The sequence below is a fragment of the Lagenorhynchus albirostris genome, chromosome 9 (assembly GCF_949774975.1).
Source record: "Lagenorhynchus albirostris chromosome 9, mLagAlb1.1, whole genome shotgun sequence".
Taxonomy (NCBI): Eukaryota; Metazoa; Chordata; class Mammalia; order Artiodactyla; family Delphinidae; genus Lagenorhynchus; species Lagenorhynchus albirostris.
Window position 1 is genome coordinate 80,797,107 of NC_083103.1, and position 22,971 is coordinate 80,820,077.

At 36.7% G+C, this 22,971-nt stretch overlaps 1 pseudogene; it reads left to right on the plus strand.

Moving 5' to 3' along the window:
• Nucleotides 1-2,492: 2,492 nt before the first annotated feature.
• LOC132526534 (RNA-binding protein EWS-like) overlaps nucleotides 2,493-22,971 on the plus strand; it is an 84,946-nt pseudogene continuing 64,467 nt past the window's right edge.

Below are 22,971 nucleotides of genomic sequence, written 5' to 3' on the forward strand. Positions count from 1 at the left end.
CTTCTTGGTGTCTTAGCATCTCATGCCCGTCATGCCCGTCTCTGGGGTCCACGCTGATAGCCGCAGCTTGCACCCATCTCTGGAGTTCCTTTAAGCAGCACTCTTAATCCCCTCTCCTTGTTCACCAGGAAACAAAGAGGGAAGAAAAAGTCTCTTGCCTCTTCGGCAGTTCCAGACTTTTTCCCGGACTCCCTCCCTGCTAGCCATGGTGCACTAACCCCTTCAGGCTGTGTTTATGCCACCAGTCCTCTCCCTGCAATCCAACCGAAGCCCAAGCCTCAGCTCCCAGCCCCCGGCCGCCCCAGCGGGTGAGCAGACAAGCCTCTCAGGCTGGTGAGTGATGGTCGGCACCCATCTTCTGTTTGGGAATCTCTCCACTTTGCCCTCCACACCCCTGTTGCTCTGCTTTCCTCCGTGGCTCCAAAGTTTACCCCCTCTGCCACCCGCAGTCTCCACCCACGAAGGGGCTTCCCAGTGTGTGGAAACCTTTCCTCCTTCACAGCTCCCTCCCACTGGTGCAGGCCCTGTCCCTATTCTTTTGTCTCTGTTTATTCTTTTTTCTTTTGCCCTACCCAGGTACATGGGGAGTTTCTTTCCTTTTGGGAGGTCTGAGGTCTTCTGCCAGCATTCAGTGGGTGTTCTGTAGGAGTTTTTCCACGTGTAGATGTATCTCTGATGTATCTGTGGGGAGGAAGGTGATCTCAGCGTCTTACTCTTCCACCATCTTCCCCCTCTCTGATTTTAATACTTTTGTCTTTATCCTTCCTACTAGCTTGTGTAGCATTTGGATGATTTTCTCCCTTCACTGTATATTAGTCTTTAGTGATGAGCTTTTTTCATTTGTAATTTTTATGTTTTTAGTTGTGGCCTTTTCTTTTTTGCTTAGAAGAAATCCCTCTAACATTTCTTAATGGTTCTGAACTCCTTTAACTTTTGTTTGTCTTTAAAGCTTTTGATATTTTCATCAACTGTGAAGGACAGCCTTGCCAGATAGAATATTTTTGGTTGTAGGTTTTTCTCTTTCATAATTTTAAACATATCACTCCACTCTTTTCTGTCCTGCAGACTTTCTGCTGAAAATTCACTGATAGCCTTAAGGGTGTTCCCTAGTATATTATGTGTTGCTTCTCCCTTGCTGCTTTTAATAATCTCTCCTTATCTTTAATTTTTGCTTTTTAAAATGCAATGTATCTTGGTGTGTTCCTCTTTGGGTTAATCCTGTATGGGAATCTCTATGCTTCCTGGACTTTGATGTTTGTTTCCTTTCCCAAATTAGAGAAGTTTTCAGCACTTATGTCTTCAAATATGTTCTTAAGCCTTTCCTTTTCTCTTCTCCTTCTGGGACTCTATAATGTGAACATTAGTGTGCTTGGTGTTGTCCGAAAGGTGTCTTAAACTGTCCTCATTTTTTTCATTATCCTTTCTTTTTTTGCTGCTCAGAGTCAGTTACATACACTACTCTTTCTTACAGCTCATTGATCCCTTCCTCTGTACCATTTAGTCTACTGTTGTGTCCTTCTAGTGTATTTTTCATTTCACTTATTGTATTGTTCATCTCTGATTAGTTGTTCTTTATATTTTCTGACTCTTTTTAAAAAAAATTTCTAAATTTTTGCCCTGTGCATCCATTCTTCTCCCATGTTCTTTGATAACCTTTATGATCACTACCCTGAACTATTTCTTGGGAGACTGCCTATCACCACTTCACTTAGTTCTTCTTCTGGAGTTTTATTTTGTTCCTTAGTTTGGAATATGTTCCTCTGTCCCCTCATTTTGCCTAAGTTTTTATTTCTATGTAAATGATAGGTGGGTTACATTTCCCAATTTTGGAAAAGTGGTCTTTTGTAGGGGACATCCTATGTGTCCCATCAGCATATTCCCCTCTCCTCACCAAATCTATATGTTCTAGGCTTGCCTCCTGTGGGCCATGTGGTTTGTTTTATTGTAGTGGACTGAGTACTATGGACAGTCTGTTATGCTTGGTTGGTCCCTGGCCTGATTGGTTGTCAGTCTCTGTCTTCTGTAGAAGCTGCCAGCTGCTGGTTGGTGGGGTTGGGTCATGGGGCAGATGACTGGGGAATCTTGGGGGTATCTGTGGCTAGTGCTGGCCCATTGCTGGGCAGAATCTGGGTCCAGGGGACCCTGGGGCTCTGGCCCACACACTGGCTGGAAAAATTAGGTCCTGGGGATAGTGCCAGCCCACTCGTGGCCAGAGTCAGTTCTTGGGATATGGTTTCATGGCCCAGGGGTCTCAGAGTTGATGTTCGATCACTCATTGGTGGGGCTGGTTCCTGACACAGTTGGCTGTGGGGTCCCAAAGCTTGTGTTGGACTGCTAGTGAGTGAGGTCAGAAACTAGCTGTTACCAAGGTAGTATCTGACCTACCAGTGTGTGGGCAGTTTTCAACCTACAGAGCTGCTGTTATCTTGCAGGTGGTGTCTGCCTCTTAGTCAGTGAGGTTTCTCCTGAGGCTAGAGCAGGCTAACTGGTGGATGGAGCTGGGTCCCAGGGTATTTGACTGCAGGGTCTTCAGATTCCCAGGTTAGTGCCTAGACACTGCTGTGTGGAGCTGGATCCTCTGATGGGAAGCCTGGTTCCCCAGGCTTGTAACCATTCAGCCAGTCTGTGTCTTTTGGTGGGAGCATTTAATCCATTTACATTTGATGTAATTATTGATATGTATGTTCCTATTCTTAATAGTTCCTGTGGGCTCAGGAACTATTAAGGCTGCCTGTCTGTGTGTAGATGGGGCTGTGTCTCTGCCCAGATACTCACTTGGCCTGAGACACCCCAGCACTGACACCTATAGACTTTTATTTCAGGACAGGTCAGTGTCTTAAGGCTAATAAACCATAAGGAGGATTTTAAAATGGTTCTTGCTAGAATCAATTTCTACATGATAGATTGATCCCTCCAGAAATGGTTATCACTAGCGTCTTCATCCTCAGGTTGAAGTGTGGTTACTTCCTGTCTCCATAGGAGACACTCCAGCAGGTAGGTCTGACCCAGGACCCTTTCAAATTACTGCCTCTGAACATGTGAGCATGTGAGATATTTTGTGCACCCTCTAAGAGTAAAGTTTCTATTTTCTCCAGCCCTCTGAGACTCCTGAAAGTAAGTCTGACTGGCCTTCAAAGCCAAATGCTTGGAGACTACTGAACCAAGATGGTGGAGTAGAAGTACATGCTCTCACTCCCTCTTGTGAGAACACCAGAATCACAACTAGCTGCTGGACAATCATTGAAAGGAAGACACTGGAACTTACCAAAATAGATACCCCACATCCAAAGACAAAGGAGAAGGCACAATGAGATGGTAGGAGGGGTGCAATCACAGTAAAATCAAATGCCATAACTGCTGGGTGGGCGACTCACAGACTGGAGGACACTTATACCACAAAAGTGCATCCACTAGAGTGAAGGTTCTGAGTCCCATGTAAGGCTTCCCAACCTGGTGGTCTGGCTACAGAAGGAGGAAAACCTAGAGAATCAGACTTTGAAGGTTAGTGACATTTGATTGCAGGACTTCAACAGGACAGGGGGAAACAGAGACTCCACTCTTTGAGGGCACACACAAAGTAGTGTGTGCATCAGGACACAGGAGAAGGAGCAGTGACTCCAGGGGAGACTGAACCAGATCTACCGGCTAGTGTTGGATGGCCTACTGCAGAGGTGGAGCATGGCTGTGTCTCACCATGGGAACAAGGACACTGTCAGCAGAAGTTCTGGGAAGTACTCCTTGGCATGAGCCCACCAAGGGTCTGTCATTAGTCTCACCAAAGAGCCCAGGTAGGCTCGAGTGTTGGGTTACCTCAGGCCAAACAACCAACAGGGAGGGAACCCAGTCCCAGCCATCAGCATTCAAGTGGATTAAAGTTTTACTGAGCTCTGCCTACCAGAGCAACAGTCAGCTCTACCCACCACCAGACCCTCCCATCAGGAAGATTGCACAAGCCTCTTAGATAGCCACATCCACCAGAGGGCAAACAGCAGAAGCAAGAAGAACTACAATCCTGTAGCCTGTGGAACAAAAACCAAATTCACAGAAAGATAGACAAAATTAAAGGCAGAGGACTATGTATCAGATGAAGGAACAATATTAAACCCCAGAAAAACAACTAAATGAAGTGGAGATATGTAACCCTCCAGAAAAAGAATTCAGAATGATAGTGAAGGTGATCCATGACCTCGGAAAAATAATGGAGGTAAATATCAAGAAGATGCAAGAAATGTTTAACAAAGACCTAGAAGAATTAAAGAACAAATAAACAGAGATGAACAATATAAAAACTGAAAAGAAAAACCACACTAGAAGGAATCAATAGCAGAATAATTGAGGCAGAAGAACGGATAAGTGACCTGGAAGACAGAATGGTGGAATTCACTGCTGCAGCACAGAATAAAGAAAAAAGAATGAAAAGAAATGAAGACACCCTAAGAGATTTCTGGGGCAACATTAAATGTAACAACATTTGCATTATAAGGGTCTCAGAAGGAGGAGAGAGAAAGGATCCAAGAAAATATTTAAAGAGATTATAGTCATAAACTTCCCTAACATGGGAAAGGAAATAGCCACCCAAGTCCAGGAAGCACAGAGAGAACCTTACAGCATAAACCCAAGGAGAAACATGCTGAGACACATAGTAATCAAATTGGCAAAAATTAAAGACAAAGAAAAATTATTGAAAGCAGCAAGGGAAAAAAAACAAATAAGATATAAGGGAACTCCCATAAGGTTAACAGCGGATTTCTCAGCAGAAACTCTACAAGCCAGAAGAGAGTGGCACGATATACTTAAAGTGATGAAAAGGAACATACAACCAAGATTACTCTACCCAGCAAGGATCTCATTCAGATTCGATGGAGAAATCAAAAGCTTTTCAGACAAGCAAAAGCTAAGAGAATTCAGCAACACCAAACCAGCTCTACAACAAACGCTAAAGTAACTTCTTGAAGTGGGAAACACAAGAGAAGAAAAGAACCTACAAAAACAAATACAAAACAATTAAGAAAATGATCATAGGAACATACCTATTGATAATTACCTTAAACATGAATGGATTAAATGTTCCAACCAAAAGACACAGGCTTGCTGAATGGATACAAAAACAAGACCCATATATATGCTATCTACAAGATACCCACTTCAGACCTAGGGACACGTATGGACTGAAAGTGAGGGGATGGAAAAGATATTCCATGCAAATGGAAATCAAAAGAAAGCTGGAGTAGCAATACTCATATCAGATAAAACAGACTTTAAAATAAAGAATGTTACAAGAGACAAGGAACGACACTATACAATGATCAAGGGATCAATCCAAGAAGAAGATATAACAATTATAAATATATATGCTCCAAACATAGGAGCACCTCAATACATAAGGCAACTGCTAAAAGTTATAAAAGAGGAAATTGAAGGTAGCACAATAATAGTGAGGAAGCTTAACCCCTCACTTACACCAATGGACAGATCATACAAAATGAAAATAAATAAGGAAACAGAAGCTTTAAATGACAGAATAGACTAGATATATTTAATTGATATTTATAGGACATTCCATCCAAAAACAGCAGATTACACTTTCTTCTCAAGTGCTCATGGAATATTCTCCAAAATAGACCACGTCTTGGGTCACAAATCAAGCCTCAGTAAATTTAAGAAAATTGAAATCATATCAAGCATCTTTTCTAACCACAGTGCTATGAGATTAGAAATGAATTACAGGGAAAGAAACATAAAAAACACAAACACCTGGAGGCTAAACAATACGTTACTAAATAACCAAGAGATCACTGAATAAATCAAAGAGGAAATCAAAAAATACCTAGAGACAAATGACAATGAAAACATGATGATCCAAAACCTATGGGATGCAGCAAAAGCAGTTGTAAGAGGGAAGTTTATAGCTAAACAAGCCTACCTCAAGAAAGAAGAAAAATCTCAAATAAACAATCTATCCTTACACTTAAAGGAACTAGAGAAAGAAGAACAAACAAAACTCAAAGTTAGCAGAAGGAAAGAAATCATAAAGATCAGAGCAGACATAAATGAAATAGAAACAAAGGAAACAATAGCAAAGATCAATGATACTAAAAGCTCGTTCTTTGAGAAGATAAACAAAATTGATAAACCATTAGCCAGATTCATCAAGAAAAAGAGGGAGAGGACTCAAATCAATAAACTTAGAAATGCAAAAGGAGAAGTTACAACAGATACCAGAGAAATACAAAACATCCTAAGAGACTACTACAAGCAACTCTATGGCAATAAAATGGACAGCCTGGAAGAAATGGACAAATTCTTACAAAGGTATAACCTTCCAAGATGGAACCAGGAAGAAACAGAAAATATGAACAGACGAATCACAAGTAATGAAATTGAAACTGTGATTAAAAATCTTCCAACAAACAAAAGTCCAGGACCAGATGGCTTCACAGGTGACTTCTATCAAACGTTTAGAGAACTAACACCCATCCTTCTCAAACTCTTCCAAAAATTTACAGAGGAAGGAATACTCCCAAACTCATTCTATGAGGCCACCATCACCTTGATGCCAAAACCAGACAAAGATACTACAGTAAAAGAAAATTACAGACCAATATCACTGATGAATATAGATGTAAAAGTCCTCAGCAAAATACTAGCAAATATAATCCAACAACACATTAAAAAGATCATACAACACGATCAAGTGGGATTTATCCCAGGGATGCAAGGATATTTAAATATACACTAAGCAGTCAATGTGATACACCATATTAACAAATTGAAGAATAAAAACTATATGATTATCTTAATAGATGCAGAAAAAGCTTTTGACAAAATTCAACACCCATTTATGATAAAAACTCTCCAGAAAGTGGACTTAGAGGGAACCTACCTCAACATAATAAAGGCCATATATAACAAACCCAGAGCAAACATCATTCTCAATGGTGAAAAACTGAAAGAATTTCCTCTAAGATCAGGAGCAAGACAAGGATGTCCACTCTCACCACTATTATTCAACATAGTTTTGGAAGTCCTAGCCATGGCAATCAGAGAAGAAAAAGAAGTAAAAGGAATACAAATTGGAAAAGAAGAAGTAAAACTGTCACTGTTTGCAGATGACATGATGCTATACATAGAGAATGCTAAAGATGTTACCAGAAAACTGCTAGAGCTAATCAATGAATTTGGTAAAGTTGCAGGATACAAAATTAATGCACAGAAATCTCTTGCATTCCTATACACTAATGATGAAAAATATGAAAGAGAAATTAAGGAAACACTCCCATTTACCATTTCAACAAAAATAATAAAATACCTAGGAATAAATCTACCTAGGTAGACAGAAGACCTGTATGCAGAAAACTATAAGACATTGGTGAAAGGAAATAAAGGTGAAACAAACAGACGGAGCGATATATCATGTTCTTGGATTGGAAGAATCAACATTGTGAAAATGACTATACTATCCAAAACAATCTACAGATTCAATGCAATCCTTATCAAAATACCAATGGCATTTTTTACATAACTAGAACAAAATAACTTAAAATTTGTATGGAGACACAAGAGACCCCAAATAGCCAAAGCGGTCTTGAGGGGAAAAAAATGGAGCTGGAGGAATCAGGCTCCTGGACTTCAGACTATACTACAAAGATACAGCAATTAAGACTATATGGTACTGACCCAAACACAGAAATATAGATGATGCAACAGCAAAGAAAGCCTAGAGATAAACCCACACACGTATGGTTAACTTATCTATGAAAAAGGAGGCAAGGATAAGCAATGGAGAAAATACAGTCTCTTCAATAAGTGGTGCTGGGAGAACTGGACTGCTACATGTAAAAGAATGAAATTAGAACACTCCCTAACACCATACACAAAAATAAACTCAAAATGGATTAGAGACCTAAATGTAATACCAGACACTATAAAACTCTTAAAGGAAAACATAGGAAGAACACTCTTTGACATAAATCACAGCAAGACCTTTCTTGATCCATCTGCTGGAGTAATGGAAATAAAAACAAAAATAAACATATGGGACCTAATGAAACTTAAAATCTTTTGCACAGCAAAGGAAACCAGAAACAAGATGAAAAGACAATACTTAGAATGAGAGAAAATATTTGCAAACAAATCAACAGCCAAAACATTAATCTCCAAAAAATATAAACAGCTCATGCAGCCCAATATTAAAAAAACAAACAAACAAACAACCCAATTCAAAACGGGACAGAAGACCTAAATGGACATTTCTCCAAAGAAGACATACAGATGGCCAAGAAGCACATGAAAAGCTGCTCAACATCACTAATTATTAGAGAAATGCAAATCAAAACCACAATGAGGTATCATCTCACACCAGTTAGAAAGGGTATCATCAGAAAATCTACAAACAACAAATGCTGGAGAGGGTGTGGAGAAAAGGGAATCCTCTTGCACTGTTGGTGGGAATGTAAATTGATACAGCCACTATGGAGAACAGTATGGAGGTTCCTTAGAAAGCTAAAAATAGAATTACCATATGATCCAGCAATCCCATTCCTGGGCATATACTCAGAGAAAACCATAATTCAAAAAGACACATGCACCCCAATGTTCATTGCAGCACTATTTACAATAGCCAGGTCATGGAAGCAACCTAAATACCCATTGACAGATGAATGGGTAAAGAAGATGTGGCACATATATACAATGGAATATTACTCAGCCATAAAAATGAACGAAATTGTGTAATTTGTTGAGACGTGGATGGATCTAGAGAGTGTCATACAGAGTGAAGTAAGTCAGAAAGAGAAAAACAAATATTGTATATTAACAGATGTATGTGGAACCTAGAAAAATGGTACAGATGAACCGGTTTGCAGGGCAGAAGTTGAGAAATAGATGTAGAGAAAAAAGGTATGGACACCAAGGGGCGAAAGCTGTGGGGTTGTGGGGATGGTGGTGTGATGAATTGGGCGATTGGGATTAAAATGTATACATTGATATGTATAAAATTGATGACTAATAAGAACCTGCTGTATAAAAAAATAAAGAAAATAAAATTCACACACACAAAAAAAACCAAATGCTCTGAGAACTCATCTTCCAGGTGTGGGACCCCTTAGCTGGGGAGCCTTTCAAGGGGCTCAGTCCCCTCATTACTTTGAGTGAAACTCTGCAATTGTAATCATTCTCCTATTTATGGATCATCTTCCCAGGGATATGGGACCTGACTATATTGTGACTCTGTCCTTCCTACCCATCATATTCTGGTTACTTCTTTGTATCTTTAGTTGTAAAAGATTTTTTTAGAGGGTATGTTTTGGTCTTTTTCATTGATAGTTGTTCTGTAAATAGTTGTAATTTTGGTGTGCCCATGAGAGGAGGTGAGCTCAGGGTCTTTCTACCCTGCCATCTTTGCCTGTATCTCTGTTACTTGCTTTACCAAGCAAACCAGAAGCGATGATGTGTGTGTGTTTTGTGTGTGTGTTTGTGTCTAAGGGGTTAGAGGTGTCTGCCAGATTAAAGTGTGATCATTTCTCTGGGAATGATTCTGTGAGGAGAGTTATTCATTGTTAATTGCTATATCCATTTATCCCCTGTTCCTTGGGCTGGCAGCATGCAAAGTCTGTGATTCTTCTCTCCTTCTATTGTGCCATTCCTGGAGAGGAAACCACTAAAAAGAGGAAGTGTTGGGGTTTGTTTGGGCCACTTAAATAGAGCTAACTGAATACAAAATCATTAATCATTTTTATTTCTTCATATAATAGAGAGTTTGAATTCAAGGAAATTATCCTAGGTAACAGTGTGACTACTGACAAAACCTTTACAATACTACACAACAATTTATCACCATATGTTGGGATAATATTGTGGCATTCATAACCAAAAATCTCTCCTCCTTAGTCTTTTGTGTTGAGGGACAATGCTATTATATTCAAATATTTAATTTTGTCTGTTTCTCTTAGTCTGAGCTGTATCATGAATAAATGTATTTTAGCAAGAATATTGCATATTCCACTTGCACTATATAGAAGTCATGGGCCTACTGCTGAGCAATGTGTTTATGTCTGAGATAAAATAATCATTGCTTTCTCACAAGCAACAAAATTACTTTGCTTACATGGGGAGACGGAGAAAAACAAAACTAACAAAGAATGCTTGGTGGAGATTAAAAGACTGTTTAAACCAAAGAGCATGTGCATTTCAATTTCTATAGTGAGAGAGTAGGGAAGAATTATTGCTAGGAGAAAAATAGCACACTTGTAGAGAATATGAGCAATGTTCTGTGCATGAGCATAAATATGGAGTGGTGGGGTTAGGACTTAATTGGTCAAAAGCACCTTGCAAATTTAGCAAGGAGGAAGTGCTCATTATTCAATGAGCTTTGACATAACTAAAGTAACTTACACAATTTACAAAGTCATATGATTTTAATTATAAAAGACCTTGAGATGCTCAGAGATGTATAGAGATGACAGACTGGTGACATTCTCATGCAGCCTAATATTCCAGGAAATCATTAAAGCTATCTTCCATTAAACAAATATGAATAAAGGGTATGCCTTGCCACAGTCCTGCCAATTGAAATTAACCATCTAATTAGCTTATGATGCTGGATTGTAACTAAAGCAGGGAGAACTGATGAATGATACATGCTGTTACTCCTAGAAAAAAAATGGACCACATCTTGGGTCAATCAAGCCTACACAGCTGCATTTTTCCCTCTAAATGTCCTTCTCTTTGTATTTACCTTCAAATACCCATTATTATTCCATTTGCCTCAATTGGGAGATTAATTAGAATTACATAAACTGGTAATGATTTTTCCTAAGTATTAAACACACTATTGATAAATTTTAAAAATGATATAAATTATACACATAAGGAAATAAAAACCTGAATCTGTGAAATAAAATATTAGCAATAGACAACATTCAAGTTGCTGATAATTAAATATTTTAAGCGCAAAATACATTTCCTTACTAGCAAAGAACATACTTTCAATATCATTTTTCTTTTATGGTATGAAGGTCATATTATATTTTTATATTATCAAGAGCATTTATTTTTGGCAGTACATAAGCAACCTATAAAGACTCTGAGTCAATATGGCCTATTATAATCATAATTATCACTCAAAACTGGCAGAAATTTAAGCCCAAAATGAAGCGGTTTAGAAACCTAATCACGTATAAATAACACCCTATTACTCTTTTAAGCTCTCTTTTCCTTAGGTAATAATTGTTGAAGTCATTACTATTGATAATGTCAGTATACATGATTACTTTCTTCTGAATATGCAAACACATATTAAGTACTGTAGAAGATCTGTAAATACAGTACATTCCCAAATAATAACAGGCTGAAAAGGGATGAGTAATACAGAACAGAGTGTAAAAGACAAATAAAGAGGATTCTGAGAAGATACAAAGTATAAAGCATGGAGATCTGACTCCTCACTTACAATTGAACCAGCAGAATCTGTCTGATATAACAATTTTGTAACTCTAGAAACTGTGGAAGGCTTGCAACTTCAAAGGGGGAAGATGTGACAGTAAATTGTGCTTAACCTTGGTCAATTTAAACTTTTGGCATAGAAACAACTACCCATCTCCCACTCCCAGTCCTATGGCAGTGTGTACATGTATTCTGGAGCAGCTTGCACACAGCTTGTGAGGGACAGTGTGGACAAAAGTGACCCTGTTCTCCAAATATCAGACAGCTGCATCCTGCTCACTAATTGCTGCTTCTGATTCTCAGAGGTACAAAGAGGCTGGCAGCAATCATTGTTACACTTTCTCCCATTGTCACAATATCCCACCTCTTCAGCTGAAGTAACTTCTAGAAGCTTTACAACTCTGATATCCTTATTTCCTTCCCCTTCGGTTTTCCCTTTTGGGAGTCAGACATTAAAGACTAAGACATTCAAAATCAACTACATATATATGGGAAATTAGAAAGTTACCATGCTTGCCCAAAGAAAGGAAAAGCTCAAAAAATACCTGTTAAGACCTTAATTTTACATCTTAGACTTATCCTTGGCCCAGAGATAGACTGCAACAGTCAAAAAGGCAAAAACAATACAAAGGAAACAAACAAAACACCCTGGAAGGAAGAGAATCTGATTTCCAGAGTTACCACATTATTAGATTCAAATATCCAATTTTTAACAACAACAACAAGAACAGCAAAGCCCCAAAGCAGAAAGGAGACAGGAAAGTATGGCCAATTGAAAGGAAAATAAATCAATAGAAATATTCCCTTAAAAAGACTTGATGATGGAGCTACCTCACAAAAACTTTAAAATGACTGTCTTACAGATGCTTAAAGATTTAGAGAAAGGTGTGGAGAAAGTCATGAAAACAATGTATGAACAAAATAAAAATATTAATAAATAAATAGAAAACCTAAAAGGAAACCAAAAAGAAATTCTGGGACTCAAAAGTATAACAAATGAAATGAAAAATTCACTGGAAGTGTACAAAAGCAGATTTGAGCAGGAAGAAGAATTAGCGAACTAGAATACAAGGCTAAAAATGATCAAATCTGAGGAACAGAAAGAAAAGAGATTAAAGAAAAGTGACTAGAGATTAAGGGTCTTGTGAAAAAACATCAAAAATATCAACAGATGCATTGCAGGAGTCCCAGAAGAGAGAGAGAAAGGGGCACAAAAATATTTAATGAAATAATGGGTGAAAACTTTCCAAATTTAATGAAAGATGTGAATTAGATATCTGCAAAGCTCAATAAATTCCAAGTATCATGAACTCAAGGAGACCGACACTAAAACAGAGTATAATAAAACTTTCAAAAGACAAATACAAAAGGAGACTCCTGAAAACAACAGAGAAGTGACTCTTCACAAACAAGGATGAAAAAAGATATTTCATGGAAATAATAACAAAAGAGAGCAAGCATTGCAATACCAATGTTAGACAAGAGTCTATAAATGAAAAAAAAAGTTATAAAAGACAAAGAAATACATAATATATTAATAAAAGTTTCAATATAGCAAGAAGATATTACAATCAAAGCATTTACACACCTAATAACAGATCATTAAATTATATGAATCAAAAATTGACAGAATTGAAGGGAGAAATAGATAGTTCTACAAAAATAGTAAAAGACTTCAATACCCAGCTCTAAATAATGAGTAGAACAACCAGACAGAAGATAAGTAAGGAAATAGAAAACTTAATATAATAAACCAACCATATTTAACAAACATGTACAGAACCCTCTATGCAACAACTATAGAATATACACATTTTTCTCAAGTGGATATTGTACATTTTCCAGGATCAACCATATGTTAAGGTACAATTTAGTTTTCAATAAAATTAAAGACATTATATCTTATAAAGTATCTTCTCCAATCACTATGTGAAGTTAGAAATCAATATCAGAACCAAAAAGTCACAAATTTGTGAAAAAAAAAATACACTCTTAAACAATAAATGGATCAAGGAAGAAATCACAAGGGAAATTAGAAAATACTTAGAGATGCATGAAAATGAAAACAGCATACCAAAACTTATGGAATACAGAAAAAGCAGTGCTAATGAGGAAATTTATAGCTATAAAGGCTTAAGTTAAAAAATAAGAAGGATCTGAAACAGCCTAATTTTAAAATGTAAGTAACTAGAAAAAAAAAAAAACTAAACCAAAAACTATTAGTGAAAAGAAATAATACAGATTAGAGCAGAGATAAATGAAATAGAAATAGAAAAAATACAGAGAAAATTAATGAAACCTAAAGTTGATTTTTTGAAAAGGTCAAAATAATTGATAAACCTTTAACCAGATGGATTAAGAAAGAAGAGAGAACACTCAAATTACTAAAATTATAAATAAAAGTGGGGACATTACTACTGATTCTACAGAAATAAAAAGGATTATAAGAGAGGACTATGAATGATTGTATGCCAACAAATTGCATAAGAAAGATGAAATGACCAAATTCATAGAAACACAAAACAGACTAAGATTAAATCAAGAAGAAATAAAAAATCTGAATTTATCTATAACTAGTAAGGACATTGAAGAATTATGTTTTGTGCAAGTCTCATCCTATTAATAAACAGTGTTGTTGTTGACCCTTGTGGTTCTTATGATGATTGGAAAATGACCTATAGCAATAACCATCTGGAATCTTTGAAAAAATAGAGAGTTATTACTTATAAGACCTAGAAATTACACAGTACATCTGGGTCACACAGTGAGGTTGTAAGTAGAGAGAGAGAAAAAAACATAGGCTGGGGGTTCTACATTTGTTAGGGTCAAGGGTGGAGCCTAGGGATTCAGGTGCTCACTAATTATTGGGGAATTTACCACTTAAGAGTGGGAATTTAAAGCATGAAAAGAGGAAAAAACAAAACAAAACAAAAACATAAAAGAAACAAGCAGCCCAAATGTTTAGATGTTGAAATGAACCAAGATCGCTAAAACAAAGGAGCCTTAGTGAGAGGAAGTGGCGTGGCTCTTTATCTAGTCCTGTGACTGGCAATGTGTTTATCTGAGGTAGCCATCTTTGAAGCAAATGCCTCTAAAATGAAAGGTTAAATCAGGCACTTGCTTTACAAAATAGGAAAAAAAAAAATTAAAAACTGTCAGGACTCACACTACACAGTAATAAAACACTCTCCCAAAAGAAAAACACATGAGCCTGATGGCTTTAGTTATGAATTCTAACAAACATTTAAAGAAGAAATAACATAATCCTTCTTAAACTATTTTTTTTCCAAAAAATTAAAGAGAACACTTCCTAACTCATTCTTTGAAGACATTTTCTTGATACTAAAGCCAGCCAAAGACACTAGAAGGAAAAAAACAAAATAAAACAAAACAAAAACTACAGACCAATATCCTTGGTAAACATTGATGCAAGAGTCCTCAACAAAATTCTACCAAACTGAATTCAGTGGATATTAAAGCGATTTTAAACTATGACCAAGTGGGATTTATTCCTGAAATGCAAAGATGGTTCAACATACCAAAATCAATCAACATAATACACCACATTGCGAAATGAAGAAAACAGACATATGATCAACTCAATTGATGCACAAAAATCATTTGGCAAAATTCAACACATTTTCATGATGAAAACACTCAATGAACTAAAAATAAAAGAAAACTATGTCAACATAATAAAAACCATACATGAAAAACCCACAGCTAACATCATACTCAATGGTGAAAGACTAAAATCTTTTCCTCTAAGATCAGGAAAAAGGCAAGGATGTCTGCTTCTGCTACAAATTGGGAGGGAAAAAATAATATTATCTCTTTGCAGATGATATCTTATTTGTAGAAAAAAAATTCCACAAAGAAATTGTTAAGACTAATAAAGGAATTCAGCAATTTAGCAGGATTTAAGTCAACACATAAAAATTAGATTCATTGTGGAGAGTGATGTCATCAAGATGGCAGTACAGTTATTTCCTGACTTCAGTTTCCTTCATAAGATCATCTAGCAACTATGCATAGACAAGACACCACTGTGATAATCCCAGGATCTGGGACAACAGAGACTGAGAAGGACTGCATTCATAGGGTAAGAGAAGCAGTTCCACTATTACAACACTGCCCCTCCCTCTGGCCAGCCCAGGACCAAATTGAGAGAACCCTCTTTGTTTTATGGCTAATTCGGTGGGAAAAATAGAAATCAAGGTGGATATCCAGCTTCCCCAGCCCTTCAGGCTCTCACTAGGAGGTTCACTAGCGTCTCACTTCAGATAGCTCACTAGGAACTTTGTGGAGCTCAAATATTGGGGATATTCTACAAGCTGTCCAGCCCAGTACCCCAGACTGAGCTGACTGATGAAGGTCTTTCTCTGTCAAAATGAACTGTTAAGTCTGTTAGGAAGATAAAATTCAGTAAATTTGTAGAATACAAAATCAACAACAAATGCTAACACTATATGGTAACAACAAACTATCTGAAAAAGAAATAAAGAAAACAATCCAACTCCCAGTAGATACAAAAAAACATAAAATATTTAGGAATAAATTTAACCAAGGAGGTGAAAGATCTATAGACTAGGCCTTTTTTTTTTTGCTTTTTTTTTTTTTACAGAAATAGACAAAACAATCTCTAAATTCTTATGGAAACACAAAAGAACCCAAATAGCAGAAGTAATCCTGAGAAAGAAGAACAAAGCTAGAGACATCACACTTCTTCACTTCAAAATATATTACACAGCTACAGTAATCAAAACTGTATGGTACTGGCATAAAAATAGACACATAGTCAAAAAGAATAGAATTGAGATCCCAGAAATGAATCCATGCAGATACAGTCAAATAATATATAACAAGATAGCCAACAGTACCCGATGGGAAAGATAGTCTCTTCAATAAATGGGACTGGAAAAATGGATATGCACATGCAAAAGAAAGAAGGTGAACTCCAAACACTACACCATTCAAAACAATTAACTTGAAATGGATTAAAGACAAAAATAATACCTAAAACTGTAAAACTCCTAGACAAAAATATAGGGACAACTTTTGCTCTTTGACATTGGTCTTGGCAAGGAGAATTTGAAATGATACCAAAAGCACAAGCAACACAAACAAAAATTATTAAGTGGGACTACTACATCAAACTAAAAGCTTCTGCAGAGCAAAAGAAAATAATCAACAAAATGGGAAGGTAGCCTACAGAATGAGAGAAGATATTTGCAAATCATATAGCTGATAAGGAGTTATGATCCAAAATGTATAAGGAACCCATACAATATCACAAAACAAATAACCCAATTATAAAATGGGCAAAGGACCTGAATAGACATTTATCCTGAGAAAATATACAAACAACCAACCTCACTAATCATCAGGGAAATGCAAATCAAGATTACAGTAGATACTGAGCTGCATGAGCTGTTTGTATATTTAGAAGTTTAATCCTTTGTCAGTTGCTTCATTTGCAAATAGCTGATTCACTTCATTGTAGGGCAGAAATTAACACAACATTGTAAAGCAGCTATACCCCAATTTAAAAAGAAAGACATAATTGAGGAACTCAAAATAAAAAAAAGGACTACTATAGATATGGCCTCAAATCTGTTAGAATGGCTATTGTCAAAATAACTAGAAATTACAAGTGCTGATGAGGATGTGGAAAAAAGGGAACCCTTGTGTACTGTTGGTAGAAATGTAAATTTGTACAGTCACTATGGAAAATAATATGAAAATTCCTCAAAAAATTAAAAGTAGAACTACCATATGATCTGGCAATCCCATTTCTGGTTATAAATTGAAGGAAATAAAATAATTGTTTCAAGGAGATATCTGTACTCTCATGTTCATTGCAACATTATTTATAATAGCCAAGATATGGAAACAATCAACATCCATTGACAGATGGATGTATAAAGATAATATTCTACTATGAAGGAGGTAATTCTGCCCTTTGCAGCAAACGGATGGAACTATGGAACTTGAGCTCATTATGTAAGTGAAATAAATAACAGAGAAAGACAAATTCTGTATGATCTAACTTATATTTGGTATATTAATAAAACTGAACTCATAGAAACAGAGAGTAGACTAGTGTTTGCCAGTGGCTTGGGTATAGGGGAAATGGGTGGAGATGTTTAAAATGTACAAAATTTCAATTATAAGAAGAATAAGTTCTGGAGAACTAATGCACAGCAGGGTGACTATAGTTAACAATACTGTATTGTATAATTGAAAGTTCCTAAGATAATAGATCTTTAAAGTTTGCACCACAGACACACACACACACACAGTGGTAGCTATGTGGGGTGATGGATGTAACTAATTTTATTATTTCACAATGTATACATAGGTCAAATCACATTGAACTCCTTAAACTTACAAAATGTATATGTCAATTATTATCTCAATAAAGGTGCAAAAATGTTGCATTTCTATACACTAATGATGGACAATACAAAAAGGAAATTATATAAATGATTCCGTTTATAATAGCATCAAAAATATTTAGGAAAAAACATAGAGACAGAAAGTATAATAGTGGTTCCCAGGGGCTGAGATCAGAAGGAAATGGAGAGTTATTATTTAATGGATATAGAATTTCAGTTTTATAAGATGAGAAATGTTTTAGAGATGGCTGATGGTAATGGTATCACAATATTATGAATATATTTAATACTACAGACTGAGCACTTAAAGGTGATTAAAATTATATGTTTATGTATATTTTACCATAATTTTAAAAATTGAGAAGAAAATGACAAGTACAACTTGCTTCCACTAATTATGTACAATTGGAATCCCAGAAGGAAAATATAAAGAAAGATAATGGATCAAAAGTAATATTTGAAGAGATATAACACAATTTTTAAACTGATAGAAGATATTAAAATAGTTTCCAGAAGTTCATCAAATTGCTTACAAAACAAATACAAAAAAAAAACTTACACAAAGGCACATCATGGGAAAACTGCTGAAAAGCAAAAACAAAGGAATAAGTCTAATAGCAGCCTGAGGGAAAAAGACACATTACATTTTAAGGGCAAGAGTGAGAGTGACATATGACTTAATAGAAACTCTCAAAGTGAGAAGGGAAAGGATTGGTATCTCTATAAAGCTGGAAGAACAAAACTAAACAACTAGTAAAGAAGAATATTGAGCACTGTGGAAATTTTTCCTAAAAATATTGTGAAATAAAAATTTTTTTTAAACAAAGCTGAAGGAATTTGTCCCTAGAAGACTTCCACCAAAAAAACAACAATCAAAGGATTTATTTATTTTTCTTATTTTATTTTATCTTAACTTTTTTAGGGGTATAGTTGTTTTACAATGTTGTGTTATTTTCTACTGTACAGTGAAGTGGCGTTCCCTGTGCTATATAGTAGGTTCTCATTAGTTATCTATTTTATACATATTAGTGTACATATGTCAATCCCCATCTCCCAATTCATCCCACCCCCTTTCCCCTCTTGGTGTCCTTAAATTTGTTCTCTACATCTGTGTCTCTATTTCTGCCTTGCAAAGAGGTTCATCTGTACCATTTTTTCTAGATTCCACATATATGCATCAGTATACGATATTTGTTTTTCTCTTTCTGACTTACTTCACTCTGTATGACAGTCTCTAGGTCCATCCCATCCATGTCACTACAAATGACCCCATTTCATTCCTTCTAATGGCTGAGTAATATTCCATTGTATATGTGTACCACATCTTCTTTTCAGGCAGGAAGAAAGTTACCCAAAACAAAACATGGAAACACAAGTAAAAAAGAGTAAAATCTAGTTGACGTTAAATTGTGTGTAGGATTAAAATGGAGGACAATAACCAAAAGAGGTGAGTGGTAGTAAATGCAGATTAAAATGTATATTGTAGGGCTTCCCTGGTGGCGCAGTGGTTGAGAGTCCGCCTGCCAATGCAGGGGACACAGGTTCGTGCCCCAGTCCGGGAAGGTCCCACATGCCATGGAGCAGCTAGGCCCGTGAGCCATGGTCACTGAGCCTGCACATTTGGAGCCTGTGCTCCACAACGGGAGAGGCCACAACAGTGAGAGACCCACGTAACACACACACACACACACAAAAGTATATTGCAACAGTATCAGGAAGTAGTATACTACAAAAGCACATTAGACAGTAGTGAGATGCATATTATAATCTCTATGTAACAACTGAAGAATAGTTAAAATATGTATTTCTAACAAGTTACTTGTAGGGTGGAAATGAATGACATAAATTTATTCACCCAAAAGAAAGCAGCACTGATAGAAAATGGAACAGAATACAGATAGACCAATACAAAAAGAATAATATGATGGTAGATGTACCTACTGATACCTATTTAATTATAGCAATTATAAATGGACTAAACACTACAAGTAAAAGATTAAGCTTTCAGAATGCACTTAAAAATGTCATGCTTCATAAAAGAGACAAATATTGAATATAAGAAAGTATAATGTTTGAAAGAAGAAGGATGAAAATTATATACTATGTAAACACAAACCAAAAGTTGGGATAACAATACTAAAATCATGTACAAAATTTGTGTAAAAATATGTACATTCTGACATCAGAAAAAGATGTGAAAATTAGAAATACTGTTAGAGATAGAGATGAGACATATCCTAATGATAATAACAATAATCCAAAAGGAATATATCAGAATCTTATGACTGCAATCTCTGATAACAATTTCCAAAATTATAAAGCAAAAATGGACAGAACTAAGTAATGAGAAACAGATAATTATCATAAAAGACTCATAAATTATTAATATGCCCATTCTTCAAGACAATCATCTTCAAATCTCTCTCTGCTCCATCTTCACATTGACTTCTCTATGCATAAAAAATAAATCTCACTCCATCTTATAGGGGTATAAGTAATTGCATTTAGGACCCAACCAGATAATCCAGGATAATCTTGTTATCATCAATCTTGAAATTAATCACATCTACAAAGACTGCTCCCCCACCGCCTGCTGTTTTCACCATGTGATGTAACAGTCAAAGATTCTAAGGATAAGGGTGTGGACATCTTCTGTGGGACCATTTTTCAGCATACCACAAGTGTCCATGGAGATATCCTTCCTTATCAGAGTCCAACTTTACTGTTGGAGACTTGCTGAGACAACAAATCCAGCTTTCTCTGAAGTGCTGGTCCTCTTATCAGATTCTGGGCCTGGTCTTCAGCATAGTCAGCCCTTCAGCTGTAAGAAATGAGTTTCTCTTTGTTTTTTGTTTAATTATATTTTATTTATTTATTTTTGGCTGCATTGGGTCTTCATTGCTGTGAGCAGGCTTTCTCTAGTTGTAGTGAGCTGGGGCTGCTCTTCGTTGCAGTGCACGTGCTTCTAATTATGGTGGCTTCTCTCGTTGCAGAGCACAGGCTCTAGGCAGGTGGGCTTCAGTACTTGTGGTACGAGAGCTCAGTAGTTGTGGCTCACAGGCTCTAGAGCACAGGCTCTGTAGTTGTGGTGCATGGGCTTAGTTGCTGTAGCATGTGGGATCTTCCCAGACCAGGGATCAAACCCATGTCCCCTGCATTGGCAGGTGGATTCTTAACCACTGCACCACCAGGGAAGTCCTGAGTTTCTCTTTGAATACCACCATGGAGTCATGTCTTGAGTTGGTATTTGGATGACATGGAGCTTTCATTTTTCTCTTCCATGCATCAGTTATACTCAGTAACAACGTATAATTCTGACAATACTTTAAATTACAACATCCATCTCTTTCCAGTGCAGGCAATATTGAATATACCTGTGTATCTCCTTCCACTTGGATCCATCCCAGTTCACAATGAATGAAAATCTTAATAATCTCAGTGCTCCAGCATGGCATAGTGCATATACACTTCACTTACCATGAGTAATGGGATCCTTAATACCATCTGGTCATTGGGGAATCCAACTCCAGGTTTATATCCTTAGAATCTTCTGATTAACCTGTTCAGGTTACTGAGATCTATCTATTTGTCTCAGATTGGGTTCCTCAAAAACACACCCTGAAATGATTCATGTGCAAAATATTTATTAAGAAAATGCTCTGGGGGAAAAAATGGTACTGGAATAAAGGAAGTAGGGGAAGAAACCAAGCAAGGTGGCAATTTCAAGCAAAGCCCTGTGGGAGGGCAGCTTTAACTTTTTTCTGCAAGGAAACTCTAGAGTGGAAATTGCTTTTCAGAGTTGGTCTATGTTTAAGGCATGGGAACTAGTTTTCATTATTCTGTGCCCGTCAGTCACTGACTTCATTGAGAAGACATAATTCCTGGGCACTAGTAGCTTTCTATGTGTGGAGAAAGGGACCCCAGGAGCTAAAGAAGAGATATTCAGGGATGAGTTTCAAAAGCCAGCACATCAAAGCCTGGGAGAGACATGTAGGAATGGTTTAAAAAAAAAAGGATCTGAGCATATCTGAGCATAGTACTGACAGTGACTGCAAGGATGACATAGAAGATGATTAACTGTGCACCACCACCTCCTCCTCACTGCCTTCACCACCAAAATCCCTCTGTCCTGATCTCTTACCACTCTTTCTCTAGCTTGCAGTACTCCACACATATTTGTTTTCCCATTCCTTTTCAAATACATTGTCCTCAGGTACGTTTGCCTTTGCTATTACCTCTGTTTAGGACACTTATCTCTTAGATATCAGCATAATTCCCTCTCTGCTCAAAATCTTCCTCACAGGAAAGGTTTTCCCTCACCACCATTTTTAAAATTATACACCACCACCCACTGTGACCACCTTTTATTTAGATTCTGTTTCTTCATGACTCTTATTACTTACAATATCTAGAGTCTATATCACCTGGCTTCAAATTTCCAGTGTTCTTACTTACTAGCTGTATAAATTATTCACCTGCATTTTTCCTCAGTTAATTTATATTTCCCATTCCAGGGCTTTTGTGGGTGTTAGATACGGTTATGCATGTAAACTTCTTAGAAAAATACCCAGCCATACATTAAATGTCCAATAGCTGCAAGTTAATGTTTGTGTACAGCCTTTTTCACCTAGCAGAATAAGAGTTCCACTAGGACCTAAGTTTTAATCTATTTTAGTGGTTTGCTCTCAGAAAATAGACCATTGCCTGGCACATAGTAGGTATTACAAAATAATGTTTAATTAATTAATTTAATCACATGTTGTCTTTTTAACAAAAAGCCTTTTCAATTTATTATAGTTTCTTTCAGCTTTCTTCAAAATCAGTAGTGATGTTTACGGCTGAATTGATCTCTAAAGCAACTGAAGTCAACAGATCAGCCAGGCCACAAAAACTCAATTTTCAAAAGAATGCATTGCCCCTGTCCTTTGCCACCTACATGGAAGACAGAGATAAAATCAAACCAAATGCAACAGATGGCATGAGTGTCTACACATGGCAATTACCGATGTTTTTGGACAATTGGACACAATTATTATTTTGGCAACCATTTTTATACTTTCACACTGTTTCCTTACTGATAAATTGTTTCAATCTCCAGGTTTCACAAATTGGCATCTATAATTCATGCTAG